Here is a 12264-nt window from a genome sequence, read left to right on the forward strand (position 1 = left end):
CTAGTTATGCAAGACACTAGCGCTATTCAAAGTGCGCATCAGATGGGACTAGACACATTTAATGACCTCTAGCCAGACATTACATTCCTGAGGAATCCGCACAGCTCTATGAGTGCTCAGACCCCCATCCTGGAACTGTTTTTATATTTTTAATTAAGAGCCCATTGCAGTCGACTCCACTCCACCTTTCCAGCTGCGCCGGCACCACTAGACACGCTTGAAAACATTCTAACACAGCCGTCACCGAAGAAACTCTTTATTCGTATATACAACACGACACAGTGCACCTCGCCGGTCACGACACCCTCGGCATTGGAACAATGTAGTAGGGATCTAACACCAACCCCCACTGAGAAACAATAGGCGTATTGCTGAACCCAGCTCCACCGTCTTTCACCCAACTATAAACTCAGGCTCATTCATTTAAAGTACATACATAGGTTGTACCGCACACCCATACAACTGCACAAAATCGGACTGTGACCAGATGATACATGTTGGAGATGCGCTGCTGTGCAAGCTTCCTTCCTTGATTTAGCTAAGACATGTCGGCCCATCATGCAATTCTGGCACAAAGTATTTGATATTATCCAAGAAGTGACAGGATTTCAATTCAGCCGCACTCCCCTCACAGCTTACTAGGCCACGTGGCAGAGGCACCTCCAGGCACAGGATGCCTGATGGCCATAATGCTACTTCTGGCCAAGCGACGCAATGTGATACAATGAAGACAAGGTGCACCTAACGTAAACAGGTGGATACAGGACATCTCTTACTGCCAGGAGATATTGGCAGCATATTAGGAACTAATGACCATGGCGTCTCGGCCCAAAGATATCTGGGGCCCCGTTCATCTCATGGGCGGCTGCATGCAACATGCCACTGACCCCTACAATTCACGAGCCTGACCTCACAAACCTCAACGACACTACACCACCTCTACCAGGGACCTAGCCTAGCTTCACTAACCCACTGAGTCCCTCGATGCACCCCCGCCTACACCGCCGCTCAAAAACCTACGGACGCTACACGTACTTTGGATATCAAGTAGGGGAGGGAACCCTTCTCCTGGACTCACAGCAGTTCACTTCCCGCAGGCCCATATCAAGATGAGGTCTTAGAGTACTGTTCTACGCACCTCAATAATACATTTGCATATATGTAATGTACCTGTACTGTTGTCTCTAATTGTCAGAACATATGCTTACCTAATATTGCTTGTGGTCTCTGTGTTGTACTTTCTATGCCTTATAAGATATATATTGGATGCAAATATATAAATAAAGTTAAAAAAAATTAAAAAAAGGATACCAAGATATTTGGTAAACTTGATGACATCATTAGTGCTTCCAATGATGTTGAAAGAGACTAACTCAGATTGAAATAGGGGGTAGAATGAGAATAGATGAAAACAAGAAATTAAGTGACAAAACATAGGCAAGGTAACTTTTTGTAATGTCACTTGAGTTAAAGTTCTTGTGATGTCACATCCTAGGCTTTCACTAGGGGTAGGATCACAGAACATGTGAAGTCCTTTCCAGTACCTCTATGATTTTGGTTTAATTACATCAGTGACTATAATATAAAACCTTCTATGTATATATTTATTTGTTTGTTTATTTATTTATTTATATACTTATTTATATATGTGTGTGTTTGTTTTATTTTACAATATTATTTTATAGCATGCGCTGAGGCCTGAAGTACCTTGGAGCCCATAATAATGCTTCCAATACATATTTAAAGTAAATATTTGTACCTGTTTTATCTACTTTATACATTTTAGCCATGCTGTACACATGGGAACTCTTGAGAAATAGGAAGAAATATACTTTATTCAAGAAAGTGCTCTAGATGTAGCACTAGAAATTGACCATCAGAGAAATATAAGAACAACTACAGCAGTGTACTTAATTGTTGAGGTGTGCAAACCGTAGATAGGATATGTTGAGCAAATTAGTATAGCTGTAAGAAGCATGATGAAACAAGCATTGGCATAGCCAATAGGTCTCGCTTTTGGGACCTTAAAAGTATTTAGTTATGCAGCACAATATCCTTGGTGCAAAAACATCAACTGTTGCATGGCTAAAAACGTATAAGGTCCCAATGGCGAGACCTATTGGCTATGCCAATGCTTGTTTTTAGAGGCCTGACATGCAGTTTTAAATGTAGGCTGGTAAGAAAGGTGCCAAACCCGAGGGGCAAGGTCTAGAGAGAAAAAAGATAGGAAGAGAGGTGAGTTATAATGAGGTAGAGAGAAAAGAGGTGCAGATGAGGTAGAGAGATGAGGCTAATACAGAGGAAGGGTGAGGAAGAAGTATAGAATGGTAAAATAGGGAGAGAGAGACAGAGGTAAGACAGATGTATTAAATGAGCGAGATATTGGAAGCAGAGAGAGTGAACGGAAACAGTGAAGGAGATAGAAAGAGAGATGAAAGCAAAGGGAATGATAGATGGAGTGGAAGAGGTAGTGAGAGCATTGTAGAGTGAAAATAAAATAATGGGAAAGGTTAAGGAAAGAGGACATCAATTAAAAAGAGATACATAGAAGGCCAATAGGTGAGGTAAATTGAGAGGCTAGATGGTATATGAGAGGTGGGGAAGAGAGAGATGAGACAGTGAGTTGTGAGGCAGAGAGAGAAATGAATGATAATGGTGAGGTAGATAGAGACATGCGAGAGGTAGAGAAAGGTAAGGTATAGATGGAAAAAATGATAGTAAAGGTAAGATAAAGAGAGATGAAATTAAGAGGGAGGTGAAGTAAATGGAAGAGAAATAAAGGGGGATGGCAAGAAAACAGAGCACCAAGATGCAGAAAGAAGAGAAAGTAGAGAGAGAGTGAGAGAGAGAGAGAGAGGGGCACTTGAGGAAAAGAGAGGGACAGAGAGCTGACCAAGAGCTAGAGATCTAGAGGTAGGATCGGAGAGAGGCGGCAAGTTGAGGTCATGAGAGGTAAGTGCTGTGGGGCACTGAGGTTTATTGAAAGAGAGGTGTGAGGTACAGAGAGAGTTTAAAGGTAGAGCAATAGTGTGGTAGGTTCGTAGCCATCTATAAAAAGACAGGTAAAAAGGGAGTGTTTAGGTAAAGGAATGAGACATGGGCCAGAAAGGTGCAACAGAGAAAGAACTGTATTAGGTGGTATAGAGAAGTGACAGCTAGTCACAGAGTGTGGTATGTCGAGAAGTAAGTTAGAGAGAAGGGCAGGGATTTAGTCTCTGGTCAGGTAAAGAGAGTTAACTTACAACAAGAGAGGAAGAGGGAGAGATGAAGGAGGCACATGTGAGTATAGGTGGGAGGTAGAGAGGCAAAACAAACAGGAGCTAAGAGTACATTAATGGGAGGCAGGCAGAAAGTAGAGAGGTAAAGAAGGGTTAGCAAGACAAGGAAATTAATCCAAAGCTTCACCTAAGTACTACCACATCAGTTTTCTCTCTTAAAGCAGGACGTCTACCAAAACAGACATTCAACAAATGTAAGCGACAGTGAGAACACACCAAAGACTTAAAGGAGATGCACTGGACACCTGTGGTTTTGTCAGACAGCTGCCACTCTACACAACCCTCTGCACCAAATATCAATAGTGCACAGCTCTGGGGGCGGGGATCCTATGTTTGCGCTGTGGCACCTGTCTGTGCATCACTATCCGAACAGCGACACTGCAGAGTTTTACACTGTTCGCGTTTCCAGTGATTAAAAAGTGCCCCCTTGAAAAACCTAAAACAATACAGTAAAAATAAATAACCAACAAAATTGACGCCAAATGCGTTGCTGCTTTAATAAAGAGAGCGAGAGGCTGGCAGTACGATCAGGCTGCTGTGCATATGCTAGGTCTGAAGCGCCTAGTGAAATGCAAGCGCTAGCGTGGCACAAGGATTTTTCAAACTTGCAGGACCCAAATGACTAGGTCAGCAAAAATTCTCAAAGCCATGCAACCAGGTCATCCTTTTCATGCAACCCCCTTTTCAGCATACAGGAATATAGTGGTTAGAGGAGAAACCCCGCCCCCTCGCTGCTGCTTCCTACAGCTGCCAGTACTAGCAGTTATATCGCAGAAACAATGCTTGACAAGCCTCTCCTTCAGCCCCGTCCTCTAGGATCCCTTTACAGCACACAAGTCTAGCCTCCTGGAGTTTGCCGTTCAAATTCTCAGTGAAAATGGCCAATAACAAACGCATCACCACAGGAGCGGGGGTGAGTCCAAGGCAAGGCCGGGGGTCGTTACCATAGGTGTAGTTACAGCACGGCCTCAGTACCAGCAGGATCTACATCTCAGGGTCCCAGGGGATCTCGCCTGCGCGTCTAGCTCTCTGCCCTCCATCCATAGTGCGCACCGGGCTCTGACCAGCACCGGAGGGAGCCAGTGAGGAGCAGGTAACGAGAGAGGGAGGCAGACAGGGAAGCTTAAAAGGAGAGATGGCAAGAGTAGAACGTTAGGGGGCAGAGAGGTAGAAAGAAGAGTTTAGAGAAATGAAGGCAGTTTGAATAAGAAAAGAGGACAAGAGTGAGAGGGGTGAAAAACAAGTGTGCGCGAGATGCGCTCTGTGGAGGGGGAGGGGTGTTGAGGCATGGGAGAGCAAGAGGAAATCCAGCTGGTGGCCTTGTGCATGCATGTGCGCGTAACCGCAAGCTTGAGGCCAGCAAAAGCGTTTGGTCGGTCTTTCAAAAGCCCAGTTACTAAATGTCTCGCAGACCAGCGCATGCGCTGGCTCAGGCAAGACCTAAAAAAGACAAAACTGATAAATAAAAAGGGCCCTTATGGGCAAATTAAATTTTGTATAAATTCCATGTTACCTGTGGATCACTGACTACATCTCGAGGGACAAAACATAGACTACCCAAAATATAGATTCCAAAATATCGACAGACAAAATACCGAATTTCTATCTACAAACAGGTAAGTACCAAAATATCAAACCCAAAATATCGTTTATATATATATACTTTGTAAAAATATCAAATTTCTTAAAAATAATGTAAAATAAAAAAAATATAAAAAATAAATAGCTAAAATATACTTAAAAATACTTAAATTACCTTAAAATTATTAAATAACTAATTTAACTTATAACAAAAAATATACAATCATATCTGTTAAAACTTATATATATAATAACATAATATTAATAAAAAATACACAATATTATTACCGTAGGATAGCGTAGGGGTAAAAATTACCAATCCCACTCCAGAGAGTGCAACAGTAGGGAAAGCGTTGGATAGCGTAGGAGTAAAAATTACTATTCCCACTCCAAAGAGTACAACAGTAGGGAAAGCGTTGGATAGCGTAGGGGTAAAAATTACTATTCCCACTCCAGAGAGTGGAACAGTAGGGAAAGCGTTGGATTGCCTAGGGGTGAAAATTACTATTCCCACTCCAGAGAGTGCAACAGTAGGAAAAGCGTTGGATAGCGTAGGGGTAAAAATTACTATTCCCATTCCAGAGAATGCAACAGTAGGGAAAGCGTTGGACAGCGTAGGGGTAAAAATTACTATTCCCACTCCAGAGAGTGCAACAGTAGGGAAAGCATTGGATAGCGTAGGGGTAAAAATTACTATTCCCACTCCAGAGAGTGCAACAGTAGGGAAAGCGTTAGATAGCGTAGGGGTAAATTTTACTATTCCCACTCCAGTGAGTGCAACAGTAGGGAAAGCATTGGATAGCGTAGGGGTAAAAATTACTATTCCCACTCCAGAGGGGGCAACAGTAGGAAAAGCGTTGGATAGCGTAGGGGTAAAAATTACTATTCCCACTCCAAAGAGTGCAACAGTTGGGAAAGCATTGGATAGCATAGGGGTAAAAATTACTATTCCCACTCCAGAGAGTGGAACAGTAGGGAAAGCATTGGATAGCATAGGGGTAAAAATTACTATTCCCACACCAGAGAGTGCAACAGTAGGGAAAGCGTTGGATAGCGTAGGGGTAAAAATTACTATTCCAACTCCATAGGGGGCAACAGTAGGGAAAGCGTTGGATAGCGTAGGGGTAAAAACTACTATTCCCACTCCAGAGAATGCAACAGTAGGGAAAGCGTTGGCTAGCGTAGGGGTAAAAATTACTATTCCCACTCCAGAGAGTGCAACAGTAGGGAAAGCGTTGGATAGCGTAGGGGTAAAAATTACTATTCCCACTCCAGAGAGTGCAACAGTAGGGAAAGCGTTGGATAGCGTAGGGGTAAAATTTACTATTCCCACTCCAGTGAGTGCAACAGTAGGGAAAGCATTGGATAGCGTAGGGGTAAAAATTACTATTCCCACTCCAGAGGGGGCAACAGTAGGGAAAGCGTTGGATAGCGTAGGGGTAAAAACTACTATTCCCACTCCAGAGAGTGCAACAGTAGGGAAAGCGTTGGATAGCGTAGGGGTAAAAATTACTATTCCCACTCCAGACAGTGCAACAGTAGTGAAAGCGTTGGATAGCATAGGGGTACAAATTACTATTCCCACTCCAGAGAGTGCAACAGTAGGGAAAGCGTTGGATAGCGTAGGGGAAAAAAATTACTATTCCCACTCCAGAGAGTGCAACAGTATGGAAAGCGTTGGATAGCATAGGGGTAAAAATGACTATTCCCACTCCAGAGAGTGCAACAGTAGGGAAAGCGTTGGATAGCGTAGGGGTAAAAATCACTATTCCCACTCTAGTGAAAATAAATTAATATAATTCACATTATTATCAATTAATCAATTAATAAAAATTAATTATCAATTAAGAATTAATTAATTATCAATGCAAAATATTCAAAATAAATACCAATAAATTAATTAACTTACTCAATTAATTATAATTTAATTACTTCCCACCCTATTCCCCTATAAACCCACAACCCGCTACAGAAAATAAATTAATTTTAATTCACATAATTACCAATTAATCAATTAATAAAAATTAATTATCAATTAAGGAATAATTAATTTCCAATTAAAAATTAATTAACAATTTATTCTAAATAAATACCAATTAATTAATTAACATATTTAATTAATTATAATTAAATTACATCCCACCCTATTCCCCTATAAACCCACAACCCGCTACAGAAAATAAATTAAATTCACATAATTATCAATTAATCAATTAATAAATATTAATTATCAATTAAGAATTATTAATTACCAATTACAAATTAATTAACAATTTATTCTAAATAAATACCAATTAAATTACTTCCCACCCTATTCCCCTATAAACCCACAACCCGCTACAGAATTAAATTACGCAAAAATTAAATAACATAAAATTAATTACTTAAAATAACTTACAAAGATATATACACTTTTCACACATATACTAACATACACAACACTAAAAAAAATGATATTATAAAAAAATCGATATTTTTAATAAACTATATTATGTACTTCAATATTTTGACTGTCTATATTTTTTAAATCAATATTACATTACTTACCTTCAAAACGATATTTTTGATGTCTATATTTTGTCCATTCGATATTTTGTCCATTCTATATTTTGGAGTCGATATTTAGGTTAGTCTATATTTTAGAATCGATATTTTGACCATTTACCGTTACCTGTTCTTAAACTTAAGAGTCCTCTGATACAAAATATACATTCGGAAGAAATGGTACATATAAGAGTATACTTTGACAGTAAGACCTGAAAGATATGGAAAATACATCCCAAAATATAAAATTAATTTCTTGCCCCACTGGCAGAAAAATTCACCCAAAAAAAACGTGTTTCTGATACAGCCTAGAGTAAGTTTCCGTCTAAAGTGTGAGCCCAATCTAAGCATGTTCTATACTATCAAAAGGTAGAGATGTGTTCATATGCTTGAGATGTAACGAGCCCAATGTCAACATTTCATTATGCAATGAAGTTCAGCAGCAGTCATGTGTGGTATTGAGTCAAGAGAATATGCTTGTCTCCCATATGATAATCTTTCGTGGTTTTTCTTCCTTAACAAAACTTACCAATGTTTAATAATTTGTCTATGGACCACTCGATTAACAATAGGTGCTGCAGAATGGCATACCCCACCCACCACGATCTTTTGGCAATACCATTTTCTTATAGGCCCTTCTCTGCCTGCTATATCCCCACAAAATTCTAGAGCTAATCCTCTCTAGTTGCTCAAAGCATGATGCTGGGAATTTGAGTGGAATAGTTCTGAACATGTATAAAAACGTGGGTAGTACCATCATTTTTAATACGTTTGATCTACCATAAAGGGATAAATGTAGATGATCCAATCGCTCCAATGTTGAGTTCATCTTAATGAGCACAGGATTCATATTTAGCTCTGGAATTTTACTAATTGGCAGCATCATTTTAATCCCAAGATAAGTAACTTCCGGAACAGTTATTAGGTTTTCACTACCGGTATAGAGCACCTGCGTTTTGGAGATATTTAATTTATACCCGGAAAACCGGCCAAACTGCGACGCTAATTTGTCTATTGCTGGAACTGCTGTGATGATATCTCTAGTGATAACAACAATATCATCAGCATAGACCAATGCTCTGCAATCTATATACTGTAATTGGACTGGTACAATATCTTTAGCCAGATTTAGCTTATTTAAAAAAATGTCAATATATAAGGCAAATAATAACGGTGAGCACGGCATCCTTGATGAGTACCATGGTCAATTGAAAACCAATTGGACTCTTTACCAGAAATTCAAATACAAGCTTCCGGGGTAATATATAATGTTTTCAAAGCTTGCTGAAATTGAGGGCCAAACCCTTTCAATCTTAAAACTTCCCACATATATGGCCAGGAAACCCTGTCGAATGCCTTCTCCGCATCCAACAGGGTTACCCCCATTATGGTATTGGTCGCTTGTGCCCAATCTAACACAGATATCATGCGTCTGACATGATCAGAAGTACCCCGACCGGGAATGAACCCCTGTTGAACATTTGAGACAAGCTCAGAGATGACTCCAGCTAGACGCTTTGCTATAATCTTAGAATAGATTTTGCTGTCAGAGTTTATTAATGAGATGGGTCTGAATGATGACAGTAACAGGTCGGGCTTCCTGGACCTTCTCATCAAGTTTTTCTAAAGAGAGGGTCTTTTGCTTAGGGTCTTTGTGGCCCATGCCACAGTAGAGAAACAGGGAAAAGGAGGGGAGCAACTGGGGAGACTTAGTGTCAATAAACACGAGGGGGAGGAGCGATGCAACCCAATAAATAGACGTAGAAGATGGGAGAGGGAGCCGCCCAGTGGCAAAAAGAAGGACAATCAAAGAGTTGCGGACACATGCCACAGAGGCTGTAGACTAATGATAAATCAATGCAATTGCCCAACGTAGGCAATGGTATGTAGGCAGGCAGCGATGTTTACATGACAGAGTAGGCAACCAACTCCAATAGCAAATGATCATTAACAGTAGGCATGAACAGCCGCCAGAGCTCTATCACAAGGCAGAGATGAAATAGCATGAAAAAATGGATTGCGGGGAGAGGCAATGTCACAGAGGAAGCCAATGTAGAACAAGGCCCAGGCAACAGGAACAAATCATGGCGAGCGAGCATGGAAGAGGAGCAGATGTAATGCTGAATAGTAAGGGCCAGCTATCAAGAGTCTGGGGTAATGTGACAGTTTAGGGCCCCAAACATGGGCAGGAAGGCCCACTTGTGTGTGATAAAGAAAACGTGCACGCCGGGACTCCAGATGTGGCTGTGGGGGCAACAGCTGTGAGCAAAACTGTGCTGGGTCAAAGAAACTCCAGGAAATGCCAAGTAACAACAAGGATGGGAGCCATGTTGCCTCAGGCCAGCCAAGCCAGTGGAATAGCAATGAGTGAATCAGTTTAGCGAAGCGTCGCTACGCTGTGACCGGGCCTGCTCCTCAATGAATAGAATACAAAATGTGGGCGATGTGCCAGATTCCAGGTGAAAACGTGCAGAACAATGAGTAAAATTTCGGGGTCCAAGGTCGCTGCCTAATACGTCGCAGTGAAGGCGCCCATCACAGGTCCTGTGGCAGTGGTATGCAGCTGGCGGCTTATCTTGTAAAGCTGCGGGCGCAGTGTGGCCAACGCTGGGGATGCAGTGCTGTGCGGGGGACAACCGGGGAGCGGGAATCGCTGATCCCCCCTTCTAAAAACCCCAACATGCCTGAACGACTGGGCAGTTGCCTCCCAGGCTCGCCCGCGGGCCCTGTCCCCGTTGGGCCTCAGGGAACAGGCAAAGGCAAGTATAGCAGAACGGGGGAAGCCAAACGTGGTGGAGCCGCCTCAACCCAAAGCATAAGTGGGGGGGAGAAAGCAAGGAGAGGGGACCCGCACCCCGTGCACTGCCCACAGAGGAGTTGGTGGGTCCACAGGATGTTCCGTTCCGGGCAGAAGATGCCATGGAGTAAAACTGCGCAGGCAATGTCGCAGGCCACAGTCTTTAATCGCTCCTCCCCTCGGTCTACAAGTGCCCGGAACCTCCAATCGGCAGTATGAAAATTTACGACGTGGGCCTCAAAATGATCCTGGCTCTGCGGGGCATCGTTGTCATCGTGCAGGAGCCAGTCGCCGCAGCTATGTATAGGGATATTGCCGTAGAGCTGGAAACGACTGACGGAGCTTCAGTGCTGTGCGGCCATCTTGGTCACCGGCCTGGCCACGCCTCCCACGTAAAGGCTTCATATCATATTTACTTTCCTGTGCTGCCAAATATCAAATTCTGGGCGTCGTTTGGAGTGTGACGGGTGTGCGATATCCATAGTAAACTGGCAGAATAGGAAAGACGTTTGTTTCGATCTTTGGAGCCAGATATACTTTAAAACAGATATTTTCACACAGAACAGCAAAAACATTTGTCAATGAACAAAAGTACAATTCCCTTCTCCTTTATTTGTTGTACATCAGTACTCTTCTTAACTGACCAAACATATCACCAGATAAGGATTCAAAAACGTAACCTTCAGAAAGAGAGGTTGAAACCTTAAATGTAAGTTCACAAGATACTCCTTCCAAAGCTGCTTCAAAACATAACTATGTCATTCAACCCAAAATCTCAAACCAATATGCAGCCACATCTGAGTATAGACTGATTGGTACATCATTTATAGATTAGGATGGAGGGAGGAAGAGAGAAGTTGTTGTCAATATTTGTGGCATGCTATACTGAAAATAAATTTCTTTTAGAAAGGGACCAAAGAATAATAGCTGTGCATCAATAAATATGACAATAATATTTCACTTTACTCATTGAATATCGAACTCCTAGTATTGGACAAGAAACATTATGATGTAGGGACCAGTATTTAAACCATAAAGTTTGAGGTTGAGATGCTACTACATTGCCCACACTTCCCATGACACTCTAAGGTCTGTCAAAACAAATCTATGACATTCGACTCAAAAACACAAGTCAATGTGGGGCAATAGGTGAATGTACTCTGACAGCTTCATCATGTATAGGACAGGATGGAGGTAAAAGAATAGAGAGAAGTTGTTTTAATCTATGGGAGATGGTATATTTAAAAATAGATATTTTTAGACAGAGTATCAAGATTAATATTTGACCATCAATAAAAATACATTTTTCGAGCAATTTTGGGTTACTGTGTCCAGCGCACTGGAGCTTTCCAAGATGCTAGTTGCCTCCCTACCACCTGACAATTAAAACAAATATGAAAAAGAATGTAAGAGGCACCCGCATTATACTGCAAAATGCAGTTTCTTACTTTTTAGTTGCATATCTTTCTCACAATATTGACAATATTGAATATCAAGTATATGTGATTCGACCGTCCAAATATAACAGTACTCTATTAGAACATTTACATAAATGTAATTGCAAATATATTTATAACCAACTCGTTTTTATTCTAAAATGAAACATCATTTCACAAAACAGGCATTCCAATAATTCTTCTAAGCATGTTCACTTCACTGTTGTATGTCAAATGCCAGAACAGTCAACACATGTTTATCAACGCCTGTCACATTTTCAAGAATGTACATATAATTAAAAAACATCATAATACATACTCTGTCTTATAGCATATGTCAAAGTGTCCTTATTACACATTAGCACTCTCAACTTATTTATACTTTCAGAATTCATAATTTTGTACATTCAAAATGTCTTCAACTCCTCCTTTTTTAACAATATTATCACATTTATCCTTGGTGTGGTTGCCCCTGACTTTTTGCCTTCTGAGGACCTGGTTTGCTGACTTCATTTTTTCAGGCTTTAGGAATCTTGGCACTTTACCACTGCTAACCAGTGGTAAAGTGCATATGCTCTATACTCTAAACATGGTAACACTATAGTATCCACAATTCAATTGGCATATT

This window comes from Lissotriton helveticus, chromosome 12 (assembly GCF_964261635.1).
Source record: "Lissotriton helveticus chromosome 12, aLisHel1.1, whole genome shotgun sequence".
Taxonomy (NCBI): Eukaryota; Metazoa; Chordata; class Amphibia; order Caudata; family Salamandridae; genus Lissotriton; species Lissotriton helveticus.